The sequence below is a fragment of the Balearica regulorum genome, chromosome 5 (assembly GCF_011004875.1).
Source record: "Balearica regulorum gibbericeps isolate bBalReg1 chromosome 5, bBalReg1.pri, whole genome shotgun sequence".
In the NCBI taxonomy this organism is placed as follows: Eukaryota; Metazoa; Chordata; class Aves; order Gruiformes; family Gruidae; genus Balearica; species Balearica regulorum.
In genome coordinates, this window is record NC_046188.1 from 30,893,485 (window position 1) to 30,920,708 (window position 27,224).

A 27,224-nucleotide genomic window follows, 5' to 3' on the forward strand; every position below is an offset into this window, starting at 1 on the left:
CTTTTCTTTATTACCTCATATGTCAGCAACAGGTAGAGGTGGGATGTCTCAGACTCTGGAAAAATGGTTGGATCTTCAGGCTTAAAGGGCTGTGATTGTCAGGAAGAAGCCCAACTAGTGGTTGGTTTATTCCTAGTCTTTATTTAGGATCATATCAGTCATCTTTTCATTTAGTTTCTGGGTTTTTCAGTTATTGTCCAGATTTCAGGTATATTATAATTTTCTATGAATTCCTGTAACACTGAATTCTAAGTGGCAGGCTTGCCTGTTAAATTCCCCGAAACTTCACATTGTAATACCATTTCTCCATGCCTAATCACTCCGAAACTGTTTATGTATTTGACATAAAATTTTCAATGAATGTTGTTTGTCTTGGGATATTTTGTTTTGTTTTAAGTTTCACCCAGAACAGTAGAGCTTCTTGTAAGAAAACGATTAAAGAAAAATCCACATCTGCTATATGTAGCTGTTGTATTTTAGAGCTCCTCATTTAGGCGATGGCATTTGTTGAGTAATGTTCCTCCTGCTGCCCCTACAAAAATCTGCCCAAATGTGACACTGTTATATAAGACCTAAATAAACTTGGATGTTGACTGGAATGTTATTAAGAACTAAATTTCTAATATTTTACAATTGATGTTCACTGAACATGCACCATATTGGGAACATGCTGTAGAACTTTTGCTGCAATTGCTATTACTAATTGCTTAATGGAGGAATGGGGCTAAGCTCTGGTACAATATAGACAGTATTTTATTTGTGCTTCAGTGAATTACCTAAAATACACAGATGATAAAGATGTAGAGATAAAGGTCAGACAAATTGATAAGAAACCTGGGGAGCTGGTGCCGAAGAGGCTTAAAGCAGCTAAGGGAAGTGAAAGTGACTAAATAAGAGACTGATGTTAGAAACTATAAAGATGCTTAAGAACTGTACTATTCAGACAGCAAACAAAAACTAAGAAGAAAGAATAACAGAATAAAGTACAGTATATAATATCATTACAACAGCACAATATAGTGGCCTAGGAACTGGAGAGCAGAGAAGGAGTAAGGTCTGGAGGATATGGGCAGAAATACAAAGCAAATACCATTTTGTGAGTGTGCAATAAAATCCAGTATTTCACTTCTATGAAATACTGATGAAATTCACAAATTAACCATGACTTGCATGCCACCAGTCCTTACCAAGTATGAATGTATTTCAGTTACTTCAATGGCTTAAGTAGCCAAGAACTTTGCAGGGGATCTCAAATTAGAGATTCAGCTTGATTCCTGGAGGTCTGATTTGCTTGAATGGTAAGCAGTCACATTTGCAATAGAAGTAGTTGTGCTATGAACATATAACTTATTCTATATATGAGAATTGAAGATGGGTTTCTCAGATTTGGGACTCTTAGTTTAAAAGATTCATTTCCCTTTACTGTCTGCCTGTCTCAATTTCCCACCTGTAAAATGAGATCATCCTCATTGTCATAAGGACCAAATGAATATACATTAACTGTTGCATGAAATAGCCAAACAGCACAGTAATGAATGCCGCAGAAAAGACGTTAAAGAATTCTGTCTTCTAAGTAAAGTTTGAATAACGCACAGTAAAAAGGCATAGGACCACACATTGAACAATGAGCAGAAAACAAAACTCTGAATAAATGCTCATTAAGAAAGTATTGTCCATCCTCTGCAGGGAATGTGACAAGGGTCCTGTGAAAACCAGTGTTTGTGATGCTTTAATTAAGCAAAGTATTACAATGGCATGCAAGAGGAATGATGGTGAAGAATTAAGTTTCTGCAAGCACCTTTAAATCAGCCATATTGAAAGTTTTGACTGCTTGAGTTTGAATCTTTATATATCTAAAACCATTTTTTATAGTTTAACATAAAGAGCTATTAATTTACAAGACAATATATGATGGAAAGTTGCCTTAAATAGCAAGGTCCTAGTTCAACTTAAAATACATGTTTTGCATAATTGTAAACATATTCTGTTGTTTGTATACTGTTAGATTAAGTAAGACTGGCAAGCATCAGTACTAAAAGGTTGTTTTTTCTAAAGTCTCTGTGTTTTAGAGAGTTTTAGTGCCAAGAAAACCACACACTCTGTGGCTGCTTCCAGCTTAATTTCCCAAACATCTATTGCAACTCATCTTTATGTCCTCTTTTAAGCTGTCAACACATGTGATACCTGACCTACTTTTGGGAACTTTCCATGACACGGAACCCTTCAAGTCCCACAAAATAATTAAAAGCTCTAACTCTAATATAATCACAAAAACAAAAGAAATGCCAATAAAAGAGATTAGTCTCAGCTCTTCTTGCTTTGAAACAGAGCTGCAGACAGGGGCAAGGAATAGCAATGGTCTGCACAAAACCATCTGTTCAGCATTCACATTACTTGGCATTTATAATGTGTACGCTTCTGCAGATGCACTGACCTGGAGGTTTGTGTATAGCACAGGGATGTGAGAAGAAAAAAATCTCTACCTAGAAGCAATTATAAGGCAACTGGGATATTATATGCAATACTAGTTGCTTAGTATTGTTGACATAACAACTAGAATGTGCTAATTTGGCAGTACTTATAAAATTATAATAGAGAAAATGACTCATCTACATATTCCAGAGATACTAGTTCTATTACTGGTTGTATATAGAGAAAAGATATTTCAAATACTTTCTGAATAACAGATCTTTGATTTCAATAAATTCCAGGTGCTCCAGATGTTAGTTATTGTTTAATTTGCACAAATATGATTGTTTAATCTTGAATGTATTCTCTGATGGTTTGTACGATTTTTCTTTCTCAAAATGATGCAGTAAACAAGTATTTGATCCACTAATGACCTGGATAAATAATTTGAAATCCATAAGATTCAATATTTACACTTTTAATTTTGACTGGACAAAACAGTTATGTTTTGTGAATTATGTGATGATTGTGATCACTTAGTATGATTCACAAAAGGACTGATCACATGTTTGAAAGGACTGAAGATATATTTGAATAAAGAACAATCACTGTTATGTGGTAAGATACCTTTTTAAAAATAAAAGCATATTAACTCTACAAAGTCCACCTTTAACTCAGAAAACAATACCCTAATGAATAAATGTATCAAAATTGGGCTGTATGGGATTTCTTGCAATCTCCTGTCAAGCATCTGTTACTAGCCATTACAGGAAACAGGATACTGAACCAGATGGACCATCAGTCTGTTTTGAGAGAATTGGTATCTGATGCAATACCAACACTTAGAGTAAGTACATCAGCACAAATTTGCTCAGAAGGCCCAAATGCATACAGCAAAAAAATAACTAAATCAAAGTTCAGTACGTAAGTATATACACATCAAGAAGAGGAAGAAGGCAGAGGGACAATTCTAAAGACAACCAGAAAATGAGAAACAAAAATTTGTAAAAAGAAATTTTTAAAGGAAGAAAAAATGCAGAGAGTAGCTTTTTTTCTCACTCTGCTGGCTGGCAGATTAATTATACCTTTATTACAAAAGGAAGACCAAAAAAGTAATTCCTTAAAAATGCTTTTTCTAAAGAAATAACAACCCAGATTGAAATGTAACTTTTGTTTTCACAGTCTTGTTAGGTTTCTGAGAAAATTCTGCATAAGTGAGCTTTACTCATGTTAACTATGGTCTCCACGTAGATCTTAAAGTGAGGTCTTGCTCATTTGAGAACCAAGTTATTGAGCTTATTGCAAGACTGTTATCTTAAAACATGGGATTTATAAAAAAAAAAGTAGAAAAGTGCATATTACTTTGAAGATTAATTGCAGCATCTCATACAAATTGGACCGTTAGGGTCCTAAGTACATGCTTCCCCTTTGAGGAGTTCATCTTTCTGCACTCAAGGCCAGCTTGCTGATAAAAGATGTTATGAAGAAACAGCTGGGAGGAGCCTCTGCTGAGGGTCTCCCCAAAAGACTTCTAAGAAGCCTCAGCAGGGCCCTCTGCTTTTAAGCTGAGGCTTTCACTGTTGGGTCCTGCTTAAGCTACACTGTGATGGGGCTGTAACCATGCCTATACCTAGCCAGGTACCCCATTAATCCAAAGCTTAACCCTGACCTGTGGTCTGACTTCCTGGCTTGAGCTCTGAGTTCTGTGGACTTGGCTGGAGACACTGACCCTGTCTGACCCAGGTCACTGTCTTTGGACCCGGTCATGGCCCTGACTTGCTGATTCAGCTTTCCAGCTTGACCTTGGATGTGCCTCATCACCAAGAACTTGACTAGGGATTTGCACTCTTGGCTGCAACTGATTACTCTCATTGGATCTGCTCTGCTCACGTTGTCTGGGTGCTGTGGAACCCTTGTCAGTGAGACCTCTGCCTGCCTTGTTATCATGCTCAGCTTCTGGCTCCCCTCTTCCTTGCAAGGCAGCATGCTCTTGCTGCTTCCTGATATAGAGTTTCCTGGCTACTGACAATTTCATGCAACAAATGTGTTAATGGAATCTGGAGAAAGGAGACTAATGTTAAATAGAACCAAAGCCTCATCAGCATTTGCTTGGAACGGACAGAATCTCCTCAACAACTGGACACAGAAGAAAGTCTGATCTATAAACAGTATCTATCTATTTGGGGCATTTTTTGCAGGCACACCAGAGCTTACTCCATCCACAGTGCTCTAGCCGGATGTGAGCCTGTTGCTAGCAAAAGCCATACATCCACATTGGCTCCTCCTTATGTTTAATCCAATAAGCTCAGATTGAAAGCAAAGCGTATTTTATTCACCACTGTGCTATGCTAAGCCATCCGGGCTCACAGCAGAGTAAAGCAAACTTTGGTCTGCCTGCAAAACATACGTAAAAATATTAATAAAAAAGTCTTGAACTTCAGGCTTAAATCTGAAGAAGGAGACAAAAGTAGTTACAAATTCTACAGAGACTTTATTGTCTGCTCATAGCGTTAACCTTGACTTCAGCATTAACCTTGTGTTCAGCTTCAGCTACATGTTCCGTTTTGTCTAAACACTGGATCACAGTGCGCTCAAAGAGTATGCATAATGTGGTGGTGGGCAAGTAGAGCTGTATATATTTTCATGCCAATCTTGTACCTACTGCCTACATCACTGTGTTGGCAGGACTGGTAAAAGAATCCCAGTGAGATTTGACAGGAAAAAGCCTCCTGATTGAGATAGAATTTCATGTTGCTGCACAAATTTTGGTGAAACAAGGGTGTTAGTAACACAAATATGGAGGGTATGAAGTCTATGTCCAATACTTCTGAAAAGTAAAAGTAGTGCTTTTATAGCTGTAAATTTCAGTAAAGGGAACCTTAAACTTGATATGAAAACTACCATGAAACTTGTCATTAGCAAGTTTCTGCTGATGAACACTGCTAGCATCTGCTTGAATGCCACGTTCTCCATAACTTCTAACTAAAAAGATTTATTCTATTGAGTTGAATTTCAAAATGATATTAAGAAAAAAGGTAATTTAAAGGAGCGCTGTAGATACTGGTCTACCAGCACCCATTTCTGCAAACATCCCATTTTCTTACTTGTGGCACTCATTCTGGCATCTTTAATGGATTCAGCTAAGGTATAATAAACATGGTAATGCATCTTTTACCCATCTTCCATGGATATAACTATATTCTTCAAGGTGTCTAAAACACTTAACTGATTATTGGCATTAAGTTGATATTTACAGACAGAAATCTTGAAATGGTATGTTTCCCTAGAAATGCAAGTTATGATTAAGTTCATTTGCCTGAGATTTGCCATTTTCCCAGTATAAATTGTAGCCCATGGCATTTACTCTAAGACATTCTTGTTGCATCAGTGCAGCACTAATACAAAGTAAGACCTTCAAGATTATTTAATCTTTCCATGGTAAAATCAGTCCTAAGCATCCAGGAACAGTTCACAAAAATCCTGTGTATTTTTATTCTGTACTCATATTTAACACAATAAAACCTGGAAAAATACTTTTATATTTATAATTAATACACTAAAATGGTAAAAATGTAAAATGAGAAGAGATAATACATGATGATCTATCTGAACTGATAGGCTTCCTTGTCTTAGAAAAGGGAAGTGAAGAAACAGTTCTCTGAATATTCTGTCAGTACTACTGGCTGATCAAAATCTAGTCTAAAGTTTCCATCAGTATTCACACTACTCACTGTCTGGCTCTTGATTGCCAGGCTGGTGTTTGAGCTGAGAGTTCTATGGTATTTCCCACTATGCTCGCCTGGCCAATGGTGGTATTGGATATGCCTTGTTATCATCCCTCTTCTTCCATCATGTAAACAAGAAAAAAAAATCCACTTTTTAATGATTCTGCCTTTGTGTTCCCAAGCAGAGAAATAAATTCTTATTTTTTCTTCATTGGATCTTTAAGACAATGGTGTAAAGATTTCCCATTGGTTTATTTTCTGATGTTTTTAGTTTCAGGATGAAAGGAATTAAAATCTGCCTATAAAGTTTTTGATAAGAAAGTGAAGGTTTTTGCATACGAAGATGCTCTCTGTGCATGATAGAATGAAGATGATTACCTCATCTTACAGGAGATAATTCTTGTATTCTAGATGCTAAAGGAAGTAAGAGTTGTACAACCCATTTCTAATGTGGTTTTTTTCAGGTCGGGAAGCAGGAAGAGCAGACTGGTCTGCAAGGGAAAGTGAGCTGAGGTTGACAGCAAGGCAAGTACAGGGCTGTGACTTCACCCACAAGGGCTGCAGTTCCTCCAGAACCTGAGCAAAAAGAGCAGAGCGGGTCTGGTGATGTCAACCAGGGTCAGCCAACAGTGGTGTGACTGACAAATAAGCCCATAATGATGAGGTAGGTCTGACGTCAAGCCAGAAATTCAAGCCAGTCAGGTGCAGGCTCACCTGCAACATAGCACTGCAAGGTGAAGGCCTCAGCTTAAGTGTAGGTCTCAAGCTAAGTGGGAGGATGAGGCTTCTCACAACTCTTTCTCATAGTGCTCTTTTCCCTGCAGCCTGATCGAAAACCATACAACTGCACTGCATCAAAGATGACCTTGAGGACAGGCAATTAAACATCCGAGCTGGGGAGGGGCAAAGGGAAGAGATTGCACAGTCTTTTGGTGACATTTCTAGATGGCCGCCTTACTCTTATGTCTCACCAGTTCTCTGAACACTAGTCAGCTATTTTGGTAGCCTTCTTTCCCAGCCAATCTCCCAATACTGTCCTAGTCCTAGTCAATTGTAAGATCTTATGATAAGCAGGAAAGAACCACTGCTATACTGGGGGCCTTAGCATGTCCGATCTTCTTTCTTTCTCCCCATCTTCAGTAGGCATGAAGAATGAAAAAATTCTGGATGTTAAGAAAAGTTCAAAGGTTGAGAAACAAACTGTTTGAACTTCTGAGACAGAAAATACACACATACTTGACAATTAAAGGTTGGGTTCAGTTTTTAAACCATATTATTTCAACACTTCCAAACCAGCTTAGTACTATGAAGAGTATTTCAAGTGGAACCAGCTAAATGGGTGCTATTTAAAAAAAAAAAAAAAAAGACTTATCCCAGAAGCCAATCTCTGAAAATAATTCGGGCTAATTAGATTAAATCAACCAATCATTACAGAATTATGATATCAATAAAAAAATTTCTAAACAGAATTACCTTACTATTACTTAAAGAAGCAGATGCTCTTTTTACAAGTTCACTCAAATTTTAGAAGCACTCAAGAGGGGTTTTTTTGTTTGATTGTTTTTTGAGGGATAAAAATCGTAGGCTTGTCACAATGAGAAGAAATACAGTAGGTAGATTTATATTCTATGACAACGGTGACATCTGTGTTTTGGATGGATTGCTCTGAATAGTCTATTTATTTTATTTTATTTTTAAGCAGTTAATTCTCTATACAGATTTGACAAGTTTTTTTGATAACTGGTAATTGCTTCACACCCTCTCTGATCATGGATTATAATGATGAAAAAGTGAACTTGAATATATCCTGAAAAAATAACATTTTTTTTTGTAATTGTCACTTCCTATCAAGTAAAGTCAAATTCCTATTGATAAATTGTACACTTGCTGTGTTGTATGAGACTGGATACTCACAATATAAGTGGGCCTACTCATCCTCAGTAAAATATGGATCTAGTTCATGCACAGACTTCCTTGGGTGTCCTTTAATTGACATTTGAGTTTAAATTTAACTGCCAGAAATCATCCCACTCATTGAATACAGCTGGTAATGCTGCAAAGAACTGTGACCTCAGATCCTAAGTCATATGGAAATTACTTTGGACTGTGGTTACTCGTATAAAGAAACAATACAGCAGAAATGACTGAACTGTTCACTGGCATGCACTGAGCCTCAAGAGATACTCTTGCTTGCAAATGTTTAGAGCTATATATCACTTTCAACAGTGAAGGAATTTCTTTCTACTGGTTATTTTTTGCCATGCTATTATCCTCAGTCCTCAGAGAAACAAAAAAAGACAAATCTCAGTAATCTTATGATCTGGTAGCAACACTTAGATCTTTTGTGAGTGAATGGTAATGGATATGAATTTGAGCGTTCCAGGTCTCTCTCATACCCACCCACTAGAAATCACCACAAGAGAGGAGAAATGAGGAGCCATTTTAAAGTAATGACCTTCAGGGGGAAAAAAAAAAAAAAGTGATGGTTGGAAAAACTCAAGGAAAACCATAATATATTTCTGAGGTAAAACATAGATAATATTTTATTGGAGCAAGAATCACATCCTGCATAGTACCAGATTCTTTAGGAAAAATAACAGCTAATTACTGAGGTATACATGAAACCTCCACTAATAAAAGCTAGCAGTGGTGTTTTACATTCAGAATTAAGGATAAAGGACAATAAAAGTAGAGCCATAAAAGACAGAGGAGATGCAATTCAAGGAACACATTGATAATTTGTGCACAGTAACACCTTGTACCTGGAATTTGCTATGTACAGATATAGCACTACATTCATCTAGTATTAATACCTGCCCTTCTCCTGTAAGAGGGTTCAGCACTATCATCAGTAAAATAAGAGCTAAAAAAAAAGACAGCGATATTCTCTAAGAAAGTACTAAAAAACAAACACTTTCTAGACTATACATTCATAAATTGGCATAATAATAAACAGGGTGGATTATTTTTATTGAATTTGAAATGTTTATGTGTGTTTTTTTAAGGCTATTCAAATCTACTTAGTGCTTAACAGTGTTTCATTTACTTTGCAATCTCCTATATTCATTATTTTCACTTCATGCTGTTGTCACTTTAACCGACTTGGGGTCAGCAGCTGTGTCTACTTGACATTTCTGATGTTACCCAAAGCCCTTCTATCTTGAAAATACTCCTGAGGGCTTCAAGACTACATTCATAATCCAAGATACAGAAGTCTCAAATTAGGCATGTAATTACCATGGCTATGGGCACAACTAACTTTGAGCAACTTACCCATTTTTTCCCTATATTTACAATTCTAACTCTAAAGCTACTTCACTATTTTTATGAAATTAGGGGGTTAACAGTGCTCTTGACCAATACTGCCTTCTTCATACAGTACTGTTCTTTCTCAGCTAGATATAGCCTTGTGAACTGGAGTTCACTGCACATGAAGTGTAAGATCTTAAGTATACTAATCACATTGCATATTTAATCAACATTCTCCTTAGTCTTTGGAGGAAACACAAAATTATACAACAAAGAAAAGAAAGTTTTTATTTTTATAAATCCACTAAATCTTCATGCTGTACCTCCTAGTTTGTCATTGGTTACCATACACTGGAAAGTCTAAGAACTCTGTCATACTTAACTACAGTGCGTTTTTTTCTAATGACAGAGATTTAAAGCTGTTCTACCTGCTCTCATTCAAGACACCATGACAGGCTGAAACAGCCCATGCTGCATGAACCCAAGGAAATGTCAGCGGGTGTGGTGGGTTGACCCCAGCCAGCAGCCAAGCACCCACACAGCCGCTCACTCACTCCAACCCCCAGCAGGATGGGGGAGAGAGTGGGAAGAGCAAAAGTGAGAAAACTCGTGGGTTGAGATAAAGACAGTTTAATAAGTGAAAGAAAGAGAAAAATCAATGGATGCAAAGGCAATTACTCAGCACCTCCCACAATCAGACTAATGCCCAGCTGGTGTGCAAGCAATGGGCTCCTTGGAAGACAAAATGCCTCTCCTTTTCCCTCTACCTCAAGTTTTTATTGTTGACCATGAATTTAGATGGTATGGAATACAACCCTTTGGCCAATTTGGGTCAGCTGTCCCACTTGTGTCTCCTCCCAACTTCTTGCCCATCCCTACCCTGCTCCACTGAGGGAAGCGGAGTGCTGCACTGTTCAGTAATAGTAATCACACATTGATGTGATATGAACATTGTTTTAGCCACAAATCCAAAACATAGCACCAAAAGAGCTGCTATGAAGAAAGTTAACTCTATCCCAACCAGATTCAGTACAGCTGGGCGTTAAATATTAGGTTGTTTTGGTTTTTTAAATACATCTCTCCCATAAAAAAGCCCACTTCAACATTAAGCTGCAGGCTGTATTCCAACCCTCAATACTCCTCAGTCGCCACAATGCATGCTAGAATGGGGCAAGAGATTGTCAGTGATGAGCAATGCAGTGAGAGAAAAACATATATTGTTGCAGGATGAGAGCACTCAGAAAAGATTTGTTGAAATTGTTTGGTTTGTAGCGGTAGCTGTAACAATGTGGGAGGTAATCATTTTCCAATTTAAATGACATTTTGTACTTAATGAGACATTCATTCATGGAATTTAATGAATTTTAAAAGCTGCTTTTTTTAGGACAAGCCTTTATTTAACAAACATAAAACTAAACAAGTTGTTTATTTTTAAATATTGATGTTGTCACTATTACCACAAAACACTGAGTAAGAATTCACACATAGAAAGTGATATCTGAACGTGTCAGTTTAGTATCAAAACAACTACCATGAGAAGTATCTCGGTTTGACAGGTTAAAGAGAAAGATAGAAATGGTCTCATGGTCTGGATACAGGCCTTGGAGCAAGGAATTGCATCTCAGTTCTAATCACAGACTCCTTCAATTGTCTCAGGGAGATCACAACTTTCCTTACTGTTTCCCCATAACTAACCCAGGATAACACTGCCTACTACTCTATATGGATGTGCACACATTTTTTGAATAATACCGATCCTAAGTATAGTGCTCTCTGGGCCTACTGCTTGTAGAGCAACAAACATAACAGCAGCAGATTATCTCAGAGCCAAGCAAAAACTATCTTAAAGAAAGAGCTTTTTGAACAGTAGTAAAGCAAACTCATTAAAATACATTAGCCTGCCAGATTCCATAGAAGATGTAGACTTCTAAGTGAAAGTCAAGACAAAGTATTAAAGCAAATACTCTGAACTTGAAGATACTAGAATAGTTGAACTGGTTTTAAAATTCAAGGGTAATAAAGCATGAGTATTCCTACAGAATTCCCATGCCATATAATAGCCAATCCTTCCTCATTCTTCAAAGCCTGAATGTAATATGCATAGGAGTCCCCAAATCAATCTGAAAACAGAAAATCTTATTTCAGCCTTCCCTTACCCCATCTCTCACTGCTCTACTACAGCTTCTCTTTGAATCTTGAACCTCTCCCCCAGCAGATACTGTGAACCAGAGAAAAACCATGCACTACTTTTGGAGAGTGTAACAGGCTTGAAGGCAATTGGGGTGGGTGTATTCCTGTCGTATAAGGCAAGGAAGGTTGTGCCCTTAGCATACTGTCCAATGATGAAAACAATACTCAGTTTCTCAGTTCACATGTGGAAAGCATTTCCGTGAATAATAGATGGGAAATACCATTGAGATAAATACCCTTCTGCTATCTGCCATAAAGGCAACCAATTAAATAGGTCTGTTCCTCTTATCTAATCTTTCCTTTCTTATTAGCATTTAGAGTGTGCCTATCACCCAACTACCTTTGCTCTAAATATAGAATTGATACCTGCACAGAATGTACTCTATAATCTGCCTTGTGTCATTACTGAATTTAGCTCCTTAATTAGTGCGATTGCCTCCTAGGTTTTGCATGCACCAGATAAAATACTATTGACTGAAAATTCACACTAGACCTTCTGTTAAAATCATTTGGTCTTTACATTCAATATTATTTGAAATAATCTCTCCAGATGAATAAATTGCTTTATACATACTAAACTGTTCTTTTTTTTCTTTTTTTCCTATTATATTTAGAACATTTCAATGCTCTTGGGAGTCATAATGTTGATCTGAACATACAATGTCATGCTGCAAATCCTTCCTTCAGAAACATCACTAGGTAATAGGAGACCTAAACCAAATTTTTTTTAATGTGTTTTGGTTGCAGAACTCTCTGTGACAAGGATCATTATTTACCTAATAATGTTTCACACAAAATTTTGTGAGTATTTAATAAATGGTTCAAGGACAGTTGTACCATATAGAGACAAGTGCAATATCTTCATCTATTGTTTTTGTTATTTGGCTAAAAAAAAAATCAAGTTTGAAATAGTTTTCTTTGAGAAAATTAATTTGTTTTATTGCTCATAATTCAATTAGCATTTGAATGATTTTTCTTGTAATATTTGATTTTTCTTATAAATTAGCATGATACTAGATTTCTTGGCAATAAGTGCCAGGATTACTGTGTTCCCAACAAAACCACTCTAAAGTAGGGATTAGCAAAGGGTGTGTAGAAGCTAGGCTGAAGTCTATGTCGCTATTTAATAAACTGTTATTATTGTAACATATGGCAGCTCAAATAACATATTTGAAATGAAAATACTAAGGGGGGCTTCTTGATTTGAAAATATTAGTGCCATTATGTTGTATTTCTAAACCTGAACAAATGTTATATTTAGACCTAAGACACAACAGGGTATGAATTATTGCACACTAATTCACAACTAATGTGTTGCTGCGAATGAAGCTAAAGGCTGAGTGCAATCAACTCAGCTCCATCAGTACAACATTAATTCACACACTAGAAGATCTTATTGCACTTATAAAAATATTATTCCAAAAGGTCACAGATTCTAAAAATAAATGGTAATGTAACCAGGGTCAAGTTCCAAGAATTATTATCAACCACCAGCCTGCTCTATATCTTTAAAAAATAATCACATGTATCACAGAGAACTTTCATGTGGATTATTCAAACCTAAGCAAAATCCTGATTTCAGCAATAAAGTTGTATGTAAGACCACTGAATATGGAGTTCATGGTCATATTTGGAAAATAAAAATGAAAAAAAAAAAAAGGGATAGATGATATGTTCAGACAAACTGGTATAAATCAAACTGATGTATCACAACATTTTACACAGAAGTGATATTTGAAAGGATATTTCTGGATGTACTTCCAGGCACTATGGGCTACCCAGCTTCCATATAGCTAGGCCTAAGGAAAATACTGATTTTGTTTGGTATTCTATATCTGCAGCTTTTGAGATGAAACACCTGTGGCCTTGTTCAGGACAGTGTTTAGTTGGATCCTATGCTGTATTAATTAGACTCTCCAAGCTAAGAATTTTAATTGTTTAAGAATAGACTATGCATTGATTATGGCATTGTCTAGTATTTACATATTTTTAAACAGGTTTGAAGTGTATTTTCAGATTCTTATTTACCCATGTCATGGTTCCCCTTACAGAACAGACCTGGAATACGTTAAGAACAAGCAGTGAGAGACCTTTACCAAAGGATACCTGAGGTTATGACTTTCCTGCAGCTGGAGAGGCTGTCTTGCCTTTCTTCTCTTTTATTGGGACTGACACGAAACAGAGCTATAGAGAAAGGCTGTGCATGTGTTCCCTTTGGAAGTCTGTCCTAAAGAATGGGAACTCTAAAAAAATAGCCTATAGGGAGAGAAAAGTTTTGAATAAGCTTAGACTGCATCAATGCTGAAGAAAGCAAAGGTTTGCGAAGTACAATTCAGCAATTAAATGGAGTTTTTAGACCTTAGAATTTAGCTTGGCCCACAAAAGGAAATGAGTTACTCCAGGACTCAAGTACATGTTTTTATGCGTTCCACTTCAGTATATTTGCACTTCAATATATTTTCAATGCAGGCAAACATGAATCTCAATACTAATCCGAAAACTAATCCCATTTTTAACATTTCATTCTGAGCCCAAATGACTCACACTGATCATTTAATTTTCACTAATAAATCTGTACCTGCTGAGAACTGTTTGAAAAATTTTTTTGTGTGAGCTGGAAAATCATTAAGAATATTGGGGAGATTCCTGATTTAAAATCAATAAGATTTGATTCTATGACAGGAAAATTGTAAATTTTAAGTAGTTCTTATAAAGAATTTTATCAAAATCAAATTTATACACTGTATCTTCTCCACACAATTCACACCTTTTAAGTAGAAAATATTTTATTAGACAGTGAATTTACACTGGAATCACTCCACACAAAATCAGATTTATTTTACTATATTTCTTTAATAAATGAAGCAAATTAATTAGACATGAATAATTTAAGAAATGAATATGCTCTTCTAAGAGTGAGATGTAGTAGGAGAAAATAATGCTAAACAGAATGTTCTTGTGATAGCTTAGGTACTGTACTCGTATTTGTGAAACTAAGGTTTCTTAAGTGTCATTTAGTGTGATAAAGAAACCAGCTGTCCTACCCAGTTTAGACACATCACTCAGGTAGAGACTAACTCATTCTATCTTCCATTAAAAATGTTGTGTATGCTATTAAATAGAAAATTCCTAAGGACAAAGTATAGACAAAATATTGTTGGTATTATACTAAGGAAAATGATTGTCTTGCTGACAAGAGAATAGATATGTCAGAAGATGGCAGAACTGTGCCACATGAGTCAAAGGGCTGAGATGCTGTCTAGGGCCCTTGGTGAGTTAATATCAGGTCTCTTCAGAGATGAAAAATAATAATTAAACACTGCTTGTCAATTAATGCCAACTTAAAGAAAGGTCCTACACTTAGATTAAGTGAGGAGATTGGGTTGCTTGAAAACAGCAAGAAAGGAGGAAGAAAAGGACTATGGAATAATGAAAGATGTAAGGTAAAAAGGGAAAATAATTAAACACACATGCACTTACACAGAGTTGGAGCACTCATATTTCTAATTAGAATTTCAGTGCAGGAGCCCAATTTAACCTTAGGGAGTCTTTATAGTCATGTCAGTGTTGTGCACAGCACTCAACCTAATGCTGATATACCAGGTTGAATTTTCATATTACATTTAAGAGAATGCTATTATTTATATGCGTAACATATATTTCACTTTTAAGGGCAATGTAGTGGATGTCTATATCTGCTTGTGAGAAGTGTTGTTTACTGGAAGCCTGAAAACTAACAGTTAATTACTTTTCCTCAGTCTTACTCCATTAATGAACACACGTAGTGGGTTCCCATATTGCTTTAATTGACAGAGACCTCATATTTTTGAGTTATTACACTGTGTTGGCATTACTTCAGAGGCAAGTTTTTGTCAATATATAACATATCCAGAGAAAGAAGGCACAAAAACTCTCAAGCATTTAACATGTGAAGAATGGGCCAAAGTGGAATAGCCATAATGATACTATGATAACCGCTCCACAGCATGTTCCAAGCTCTGATGAAGCCTGTGAACCCAAAGAGCGACATTTTCTTTATTTTGAGTCTTATCTCCCACCCAAAAAGATGTGCCTTAGGTTGAAAGAGCAGTCAGTAGAGCAGGAAGCTAATTAGGCAAACTAAAAGGTTCTGGAAAATATTCTATTCCACGAAATATTTCTTTAGAAGTTTTAGATTAACTTTTATTTTTATTTTCTTTATTAACTTTTAATTAACTTTTATTAACAGTTTTTAGCTCTGTCAGAGATCCATTTCTCATTCCTAAAGTCCAAGTTTTCTTCAACATACTTGAGAGGAGCTGAAACTTTTTAAATATAGATGAAAATGTACATTTTGCAAATAATATTTGGGTTTTAGCTCCATTTAGATTAACAAGACCTTTACTCCCTCCTCTGTAGTGTAATTTATCATGTACATATAATTCCTTTTCAGCAAAATGCCTCCTAGTTACTTCAACTACATAGACAAGTTTTAGTCAAATTTCATGGATGGCAGGTCGGGATGTGCTGGAAGGGTTAATTCTCCATCCCTCCACCAACAAAGCTCAATGGGGCATATGTGCTTCTGGTCATGTGATGCAATTACAGCTGACAGCCTGCCCTGTCCCCTGAACAGCTGGGTCTGATCCTCAGATTAATGTACTTAAAACAGTAAAATCTTTGTATGTTGTAATGATCAAGAATGACAACACTTTCTAGAGTACATCCCATATTCCTGCTGCCCAGTACCTTTTGTGGGAAATTACTGGCACATACTCAAACAAAACAGAGAAAAGTAACTAGTGAAATACTTATTACCTGTGAATTTTATAAAAATATTTGGTTTGCAGTTTCATGTGTCTTTATTCCTATTGATGAATTTTTAAAATTACCCTTCTTTAAGCCCCCAGAATGTTTACACGGTTCTTGCACACTAACATCTGCTAAGCCTTTTTTTGCTCAAGAGGAATAATTCATGCCTCTTGAGTTTGCACATGTTTCCCATATGTCTAGAAAATCATATGCTCTCACTCCTTTCTTGTCAAAGGTTTTCATTCTCCATACATTTATCAAGGAAGAAAAACTGCAAACGCACTTTATTTTCACAAGTTTTTCACCAACCACTTTACATTTTGAATCCCTATACATTTACAGGAGTGTTCTCATGGAAACCAGAAAGAAATTTTCTTTACAATATTCTTGGCAAATGAAATGCAAGTAAAAATGTATTTAATAATTTTAGAAGAAACTTTCAGTGATTTAGTTCTAGCTCAGAATCTTAAGACTATATTTTGAGTGCTGTGTCAGGGGATTCATGAAAAGAGTAGGGAGGTCTTCTGATATTCATAAAAAGATTCGGACACTAGCGTGCGTACTTCTGTGGGCTCAACGTAGCCATGCCATGCCTTTTCTGCCAATGGTATGGTGGTTAACATTAAAACCTCAAAAGTTCTGATTTGGACCACAGACCTTAAATTTCTTAAATAAGTGATGCCTTCTACATGACTAGCTTGGATCAGAGGAAAAGTTATCATGCAGCTTGCTTCACAGGAGAAGCTCTAGTGAACTCATGTTGGCCCTTACTGATAAGAAGGAAATGGCATAAGTCATATAACTTCTACTTGTTTTGCAGCTTTCAAGTTCCGTGCACTCAAGAAGTTATAGATCACTAGCTTGGTAGGTGAGGTGATAGCAATAGATATTGTCTATGTAGTAGACAGTAAGGCTTTAAACACTGTCTCCCATAAGATCCTCATACAGAAGCTGACGAAGTATGGGCTGGACAGCAGACAGTGAAGTGGATGGAAAACTGGCTAAACGGATGGGTCCAGAGGGTGGCAATCAGTGGCATAACCTCTAGTTGAAGGCCAGTAGCTAGTGGTGTACCTCAGGGGTCAATATTGGGTCTGATTCTTTTTAACATCTTCATTAATGATCTGGATGATGGGGCAGAGCGTATCCTCAACAAGTGTGCTGATGACACAAAACTGGGAGGAGTGGCTAATACACCAGAGGGTCATGCTGCCATTCAGAGGGACCTCAACAGGCTGGAGAAATGGGCTGACAGGAACCTTGTACAGTTCAACAAAGGGAAGGGCAAAGTCCTGCATCTGAGGAGGAACAACATCATGCACCAGTATTATGCTGGAGGCCAACCAACTGGAAAGCAGCTTTGCAGAAAAGGATTTGGGGTTCCCAGTGTACACCAAGTTGAACATGAGCCAGCAATGTGCCCTTGAGGCAAAGATGGTTAATGGTATCCTGGACTGCATTAGGGGGAATGTTGCCAGCAGTTTGAGGGAGGTGATCCTTGCCCTTTATTCAACACTGTTGAGGCCACCTCTGGAGTATTGTGTACGGTTCTGGGCTCCCCAGTACAAGAAAGACATGGAATAACTGGAGAGAGTCCAGTGAAAGGCCACTAAGATGATTAAGGGACTGGAGCATCTCTCCTCAGAGGAGAGGCTGAGAGAGCTGGGACTGTTTAGCCTGGAGAAGAGAAGGCTTGGGGGGATCTCATCAATGTATATAAATACCTGAAGGGAGGGTGTAAAGAAGATGGAGCCAGGCTCTTTTCAGCAGTGCCCAGTGACAGGACAATGGGCACAAACTGAAACACAGGAGGTTCCATATGAACACAACAAAACACGTCTTTTTACTGTGAGGGTGACTGTGCACTGGCACAGGTTGCCCGGAGAGGTTCTGGAGTCTCCATCCTTGGAGATATTCAAAAGCTGTTTGGACATGGTCCTGGGCAACCTGCTCTAGATGGCCCTGCTTTAGCAGGGGTATTGGACCAGATGACCTGCAGAGATCACTTCCAACCTCAACCATTTTGTGATTCTGTAACTGTTCTATCAGCTTAATTGCTACAATCTGACTATTGGGTTCTCTGAGTGTACATACAATTCACTTCAGAAACAGCTTCAACAAAAATTTCCTAGCAAGAACTCAAGTATACCTAACTTCTTCTCCTAAGAATCTAAGATCACATTCTGCAAAATTAGGTCAATCTAGATCCATGGTAGAAAGATACTGGGATAACATGATATTGTGGCCATAAATTCAAAAGATAATGTTGATTTTATACATGTTTTACATTTTTAAAGTATAACTACATATGACCTCTATGTAGATGTTTTAAAGGTGTAAACCACAAATAACTTCTGACAATAAATAGGCAAGAGTAGGGTATCGGAATGAAGTTTAAGGTACATAAAAGATTACTCATTTATGAGGGGAAAAAAGCAATGTCACTAATATATATTCCACCAAGAAGGCTTCTGAAATGCCTCTTCCTCTATAGTAACATTTTTTCGCAACCAGTCTATGATTTCTCAGGTTGCAATGAGTCATGTCATGTAACTGAATGTGTCACATCCAACTGAGATATGATGAGAAACAACATAACAAAAAGTGACAAGATTTAACATGACAAGTAAGAATGAAATGCTACAGTGGTAAACACCAGTTTTCAGCAATTTGGTATGTCATGTTTTTTAAAAAGGACAACCTAACAGTATGGTTCTCATATAATAATCACAGCTCCTGACATACTGAATTACTTAGTTTTCAATGTTTCATGTTTTCACATACCCCAATGGTGATTATCTTTTGATATACAGTTGAAAGATTAATTTTTGGCTCAATTAACACTGATATACTCATGAAAATTAACCATTAATGTGAGTTTAAAACAAAGATGTTTCTGTGAACAGTTGAAATTGGGAAAACACATATAACCAATAATTGCAATTTATATTGTTGATAAGGAGAACTGCTTAGAAGATATCAGACTGGAACTGAAAGGGCAAAAATATTAAGCCTGGGAGATGGGAAGGGAAAAAAATGACAAATTGGGCAGGACCAACAACTGGCTAGGAAGGAAGTAGCTAATTCTCACCGTAGAAATTTTTATTTTGGAAAGTTTCAAAATATTGGTTTAAAACTAATTTTTGTTATTTTTACAGCATAAACCATGTTTAATATTTAGTTTACACCAGTAGGCAACACTACCACTGCTGATATGTCATACTGTGAAACAGCACAGTTGAAATAACTATGTATTTATTTTAAAATGAATAAGTTTGAATAAAATGAATAAAATAGTTTGAATTCCTTCAGTCTTGCAAGATCTTAAAATGTGAATAGGTCTAGTTCCCATTGTTCCAAGATCAAGTTTTCAAGCTCCCCAGTGTTTAGTAAAGTTTGTCATAAATACAAGAAGGAAGTTCTAGTTCTCTCCAGGAGATCCAGAATAGAGAAGGTTTTCTTGTTTTGCAAAATAAAAGGCTATCAGCATTTGCTATCAGTGAGGAATGTCAGCAAGAAATAAGCAGATGCCATGTCTTCTGGAGCTAATTCTAAGGTGGTTGTGACATTGCTTTCTCAAAGATTGCCTAGCTGTAGAAGTCTTGAGATGATGCCTCTGATACTATCGCTGTGATATGTGGAAGCTTCACATCACAGACTTCCTGAAAATAAAACAAAACTTCTAAATTGGGGACCATCACTGCCTAGATAGGTGGGTAGATAGGTGGGATGTCTACAGCTGCTTTCTGGAAGAGGAATACTATCTCCAGAAGAGACAGAATCACTTATCATTTGGGGAAAAGGGAAAACTCTGTGAGTCAGTGAAAGTATAGAGCATGTGCCCTCTGCTTACTCTTCCTGGATATCTTTAGCAGAAACCAAAATATCTAGAGGCTGGACAGCAGTCACTGCAGTTGCCATCGGTCTAGAAGTCTCATGAGCAGATGAATGTGTGAAGATGCAGAAGAGAAACAAGTATGAGCTCAACAGGTCTACTGGCAAGTACTACAGTGTCTCTGAGCAACCTGTTTTGCAGAAGCACCAGCTATGCAGATATGCAATTGTTCTGAGCGGGTGAATGAAGCAGAGAAAACATCCTCACTAAACGGTGACAAAGATACCCTATATAACCAACAGTGATTTATCTTAAGGAGTGTAGATATGCATGAGATGGGGATGCTAATGATGCCCTTGTTCTTTGAAGCGATGGGTCAGAGCCTGTCGCTCTAAACTGCACTAGAGAGTGCTCATGCTGCAGGTCTAGATAATTATTGACTTTGCAAATCCCAGCTCAAAGAATAGTGTTACTGACTGAGATGTTGCAGCATGAGTTTACATGATTCTACTTCTGTTGGTTTATATGTGCCATTCCATAATTTTGGAGAGGTGTATATTAATAATTTATGCTCACAGATGGACTGCAAAATATTCTCATACAGGGTAGCTGAAGCTCAGTGGAATCCGGAGTTCTGGAGATCTCCTTCCAAGGTGGATTTTTTCTGTTACAAAATTGTATGGAAAGCAAAAATGATTCTTCTCATTTCAGTAACAAATACCCAAACTTCAGTATGATATGAGAGAGAACAAGGAAATGATTATGGTACATATGTAGAAAATGATGTGATTTCAAATTTGAGGTTAAGTAATTACACTGATATCTAAAATCCTACTTCTGCAATTTGTGTTGTACTTCCAAATAAATCTATGAATCATCCATCACTGATGAGTGTCTTAAATCCAGACAATGATTTCTGGTTTTCAAAATCCTAAAAAGAATGTTCTTGCTTTCTGCCTTCTTGAATTTTTATTTTTTTTTTATTAGTAGAGTTACTTGAAAGTACTAAGGCAAAACTTTTGTACTCTGTAAACCCGTGTTTCCATTTCACTTCTAAAGAGAAAGATACTGGGAAAACACTCGAGAATCACAACTGCAATTTTCATTGCATTCCTTGGTGCCTCAGAGGATGATGAGTGCATCACCATCAGTGAACATTCACTTGTCTGTTTTTTCTGTCTGTTTTGCATTGACAATCAACAATGTGGAAGCCCCAGAAAAGGCTTCATTGCAGCAGAATAATATATTCACATATGGTCACTGGTAAAATATGCAAAAGCAAAGTGACCAAAAAAAAGGAATTAACTCAAACTTCAGAAGATAATTATGAAGCTATTTCATATATATGAAGCATTATCAGAAAGGAGATAATGAAGCCTTTGAACAACAAGAATTATCAATTTTTACTCAGATCCTGACTACCGTTTTTCTCTTAGCAGATCACACAATGATTCAACAGAGTGTCTAGTACAATAGACCAATATTACACAACCCATAGAGCTAGTAACTCGACCACAGTGCCTAACTGACAATCAAAGCAGAGAAATATTGTAAGCAGCAGTCCCTTGGGAACCTGAGCATTAGTTAACTGAGAAAATAATTCCTGTTGTGTGTGGCCTTTAAAGTTCTGGCATTAAACCCTTTGCCTGGAAAGAAAATAAATGCAGACTAGAAGTTTGCCAGATTTAGACAAAAGAAAGACCTGTAATACCAACCATTACCCCTTCCTGCTATTATACATTCAGGAACACGGAAGCTCCCCCTTAGGCTTATTGTAGGTGAAGCGTGTCAGAATGATCAACAATAGCTCTCACATTTTCAGAAATATGTATTTTTTAGAGCTAGACAGTCACACTTGCAGGTAACAGTATTACTGCTGTGATTACAATACAGTGAAGTGTTACAGGTCACTAAGCCAAAAGGTATTCAAGTTTTTTTCCCTTCAGTTTGAATGTATGTATCTAGGATAGACACATGCTAGAATGAAAATCTGACTCTGATTCACCAGTCTGTGAGCAATGTTTAGGTCTAAAAAAGATGTTCCATTTAGGTGACATCATTGTCAAGTACTGCAGAGCGCCTACCACAGATGGGGACCTGCTATGGCAATAGCTCCTACCAGCTACGGCTTTTGTCTCTGCTCCCTCATACTCATTGCCAGGATTGCCTCTGCTGACATACTGCAGTTGTGTTGTTACTGCTGCTTTTCAGACTGAGTTTGGAGCAAGTACTCACATCAGAGCATTTATCTAGTTTCCTTCTTGAGAAAAGGTCTAGCATGTGTTGTCAGTATCTGTTCACTTCTTAGAGGTTTTCCAAAAAATTATGGTAAGTTCTTCTATCTATCCATAATTTCCTTGAGCTGCCAGAAAGTCTCTGGCAATCCCCCAGAAATATGCTTCCACAAGTTCTGCTAAGATACTCAGCGCAGATTTGTCTACCTACAGCAGAATATCAGAACATGAGCTGAAGTTGTACAGCTAATATGGAAACAGTGTACCATTGGCTCCAAAATACGAAAGTACACCAATGTTAAAAGCTCTGCAACAGAAGTTCAAGATAACTTAGCTTTTGGTCAGACTTATTAGGAAATATTTTCCAACTTTCCTAAAGGTGTGCTGCCATACAGGAAAGAGTACAAAATTCAATGGATCTAGAAGAGCATGGAAATAGGAGTGTGGTTCTCTGCTTCTACAATTTGCTTGTGTGGGAGGAAGGCCTTCTGGATTCTGGCACTACAGTTATCTCTGTGTATTTTCTCTGGACCTGTCATTAATTAAAATGTATAGAGGAAAGGGAAGTTAGCAGCCTATTTAAATTAATTTTTAAATGTGGACTGAAGTTTCAGCATTAGTGCGCTCACCATGAAAAAACTTCATTCAATATCAGGTATCAAATGAATAACAGAGTTTGAAAAAATTATATATATTTTAACTTTCACTAAAAGTGTATCCAGACATTCCTACTGTCTTGGAATTTAAAATTCAATGTAGACTACAGAAATATAAAGCCATGAAATGGTCAGTTCTTTGATACAATTTTTGCTTGGAGTTTTACTACTCTTAATAGTTCTTGAAAAAGGAAAAAAATAATGAAGCACTTTCAAGAGGTTTAGAAGGACACTTCATAGAAGGGGTAATTTATCATTATCTTTTTCTGTCTTGCCCTTTCCATGCAGACAGGAAGAGAATGCAGAATGAGGATAAGATTATTCTTCTAAGTAATACTACAGTATTGCATCAAAACTCTTTATTGCCTGTATTTGCTCAATACAGATAGTAAAAGTAAACCAGTGATCAACAGAATTTCTAAGTTTAACCCCAGCCATATGAGATTCAGAAAGAGTTCCTCAGCCAAGTCTGCTCTAAAGAAAATTTCTGTGCAGATAAGGGTAGCATAATTAGTGTGCTGCATATGTGCCCATAAAATCATGTAAATACTTAGGATTGATAAATTAGAATTCTTAATCATAACTTTTTCATCAAAATCTATAAATTTAGCTTTATTTAGAAGAAGATATATTGAATTTATTTTTTTCCTGATGTGGGTATTACCTTGGAGTTGAAATGCTGTAAAACATGAAAATTATCATCTCAGAAGGATGCCAAAAGAGTATGGATATAAAACACTCCTAGATGACTGAAGAAAAAGTGAACCTTCTTGTTAACTGTTCAAGCATTTTTGATCCATTTACTTAACCTTCGGTAACAAATTTGCAAAATGAGGATATAACATTTATTACAGCTTCCAATATTCCTATTTCTATGTAGGTTGATTTTGAGAAACATTTATAAACATACTGTCACACTAAAAGGGAAACCAATATTAATATCTGGTATTCAATACTGATTATTTAAAGCACCAATTATAATGCATAAGATATTGGCAGTATTTCTAGTTCTTTGAGTACTCTGAGTTCTCCTAGATCTCCTACTATGTCTTACATTCTTGGGCAATGTTTAGAAAAAGATGAATCTGCAGGGATTTCTTCCTCTTCTTCATATTATAACCTATAGTGACAAGAACGTTTTTAAATAAAAAATTAATGTACAAAGATCTTCATTGGTTTTATTCTGATATCTCCCTAAGTGATTTAAACAACTGGGCTATTTTCTAACAAAGTGTTTGGAGTGGTTAAAGCTCTACGACATGTCATACTTTTTTTTTTTTTTTCCCCCCAATATGTCTGTCTTTCATGAGTTTTTTTGTAGTCTTACACTGGCAATCTGAACACAAGTTCTTGAGTGACTTGTGTCTGATTCATGGATAGGGAATAAACCAGAAAATTCCAAGTGATAATTCAGACTTGAAACATTTACAGAAATGTATCTTTATTTTTTGCTCTTTTATACCTTATATTAACTATAAAACAATAATATGTATTTTATAGTGTGTATTAATTTTTCTTGAGTATCCATCAAGTTAAAACTCTAGGACCTGTTTTCATATACTTAAACAGAAAGAATATAATTCTAATTTTGTCCACTCTTGTAATAATGATAACTCTTTTGCATTTTCTATTTCAACTGGACTGCCTAAGCATTTTTTATGATTATATAAAATCTGAACTTTTCTTTTTGAGTCATGCACATAATTTTTAATCACTCACTGTAGCTCATGCAAAAAAAGTAACAGCTTGCTACTTGTATGAGTCAGAATCTAAACAGAGCTATTTAAAAATCATTTGGAAGATGTGTTATTAGCTAATTAGCATAATGTAGTTGTAGAGAAGATATACAATTTAACGTGTTTCCCTGAATCGGTTCATAAACAAAAACTGTAATTAGCTACTATTTCCTATGCATTATTATTTTCCTTGAGATTCTATACTACGGCCAAGCCAACTTAAGAATGCTGTCAAACAGATTTAGATCAGAAATGCTATGCTGCAATTGGGGCACACCTTTAATTTTACATGTATTACATTCCAACACTGTCTATTTAAACATTTACACCAAATTTAAGTTTCATGTCTTCATAACTTTATAATTACTTGGATGTATAAGAAAAGATATCTAATTCTAGCTTATTCTTCCACTTAAATTGCCCAAGTTTAAAATCTGAAATAGTAAAACTGAGCAAGACAGAACCATTTGATTTTCCCCGACTCAAGGTTTGTATGGAATTAAAAAAAAATTAAACAGGAAAATCACCTTACTTTTTATGGATACTTTACTTAGTCATTAGAATCTTGCTCCAAAATAGGTTAACTGCAACCATTTGATCATCATTGGATTCCGTGGGAATTAACAGTAGACAATGGCCCATAACTCAGGCCCGACCGATTTCAGAAATTTACATTCACATATTAGTTTTAGCCTACCTTACAATGCTTGGCCACATCCGCCTCGAAGGCAGTGGAGATTGCAAGATATTTTCTTTCCTCTAGAATCCCTAAGCTCAACAGTAAAGCAGTAAAGTCTGAGACATGGATCATTTAATAACATTCATAGACTATCTCTACATCATAGATACATTATGCAACATTATTCAGCCTGCTCTAGTTGAACCTGTTTTAGCAGGGGGGTTGGACTAGATGATCTCCAGAGGCCTCTTCCAATCCCTGCTATTCTGTGATTCTGAGATTCTGTGATTCTGTGATTAAGTTTTCCAGACCTCCGGAGAAAAAGGTGAAAGACTTTTAGCCATCATCCACAATTTCCTGATCTAAGCAGAGTTCTGAAATAGTCACAGAAGAACCAGCAAAGAAACCAGCATAGGAAAAAAAAAAAAAAGATAGTTACATTATAAATGTAAAATCATTTTGGATTTTGAAAAGAAAGTTCATAACAGTGTACAAAAGTGATACCATCTGCAATCAGGCTGAATATCACATTTATTTCCAAGAAAAAGGACAAATTTATATTTAAAAAATCTCAAGGGGACACTGACTGATGTGTCAGTGATAATTAATATGCTACTGGTGAGGCCAAAGTTCAACTGATTTTAGACTACAGAAGCATCAGGAACATCAAACAACATTTGTCTGTATTGCTGTAAAGCAAAAAACAGTATTTGCAAAAAAATGTAGTATAATTGGAAAGCTATTTTAGATCAGAATACTACCTGTCACTGTGCATCTGTGGATATTAAACTGTTCCCAACATGTCATCTTTTGTGGCTACGGCTTATGAAGACAGAAAATAATTAGTTTTTCATCAGAGTTCCTAAGTATTTAATCTTGCAAATATCTGGATTTCCTGGTCTTGTGCCTTGTGTTCAATGACAGTGCTGCAGATGGTCTTGGTAACCTCACAGACAAACTTCTAACTGAGATCTTACTCTGATTCTTTAGATTCCTTCCCAAGAGGCATGTTCTTCACGAGTGCCTTTCAGTATTTCCCAGATGAAAGACAGTATCATGCATCACGTTGATTGCAATAAAATTGGAGACTTACTTATTTTTTAAGATAAAATTTTAAGTAGAAATGGACATTATAGACAAGAAAAAAATTCTGAATCTACATCTAATTAAAATGAAAAATTTAATTAATTAAAAAACCTTATGAAATTAGAACCAACAAGGCAAATAGGCAAAGGAAAATACCAACAGCTGCTGAGGAGGACTCATAATTGTAAACTGAACTGAGAGGAAAGGATTGAGGGAATGTTAAGGTAAACTCAATCATCAGTGTTTAATGCTCATCATCATTAGGAATTTGCTTCCTTGTGCAATACTGAAATAAATGAGGTTCATTGTGAAGAGGGAAGATTTCATTTGTCAGTGCACAGAAATGGCTATTCTAAGCTTGGTGGTACCTGCCCTTCAAATGTAGTCTGCATGATCATGCATCAGCTTAGAGAGTTGCATAGGGTAGTTGTTACCCGATATGAAGGACCAAGTAGAAAGCTCCTTCGTAAAGTCACTCTTTCTCTAAGCTACAGTACAGAAGAGTTGAAGCAGAGCCGCAAATGTGAAAATTGTCAAGAAGTGTGATTAATCAATCAGAAATACATTCTAAGCTGGTGGCAATTCATTTCTAGTTACATATTTAAATAACATGGTTTTGAGCTATCCTGGCTGA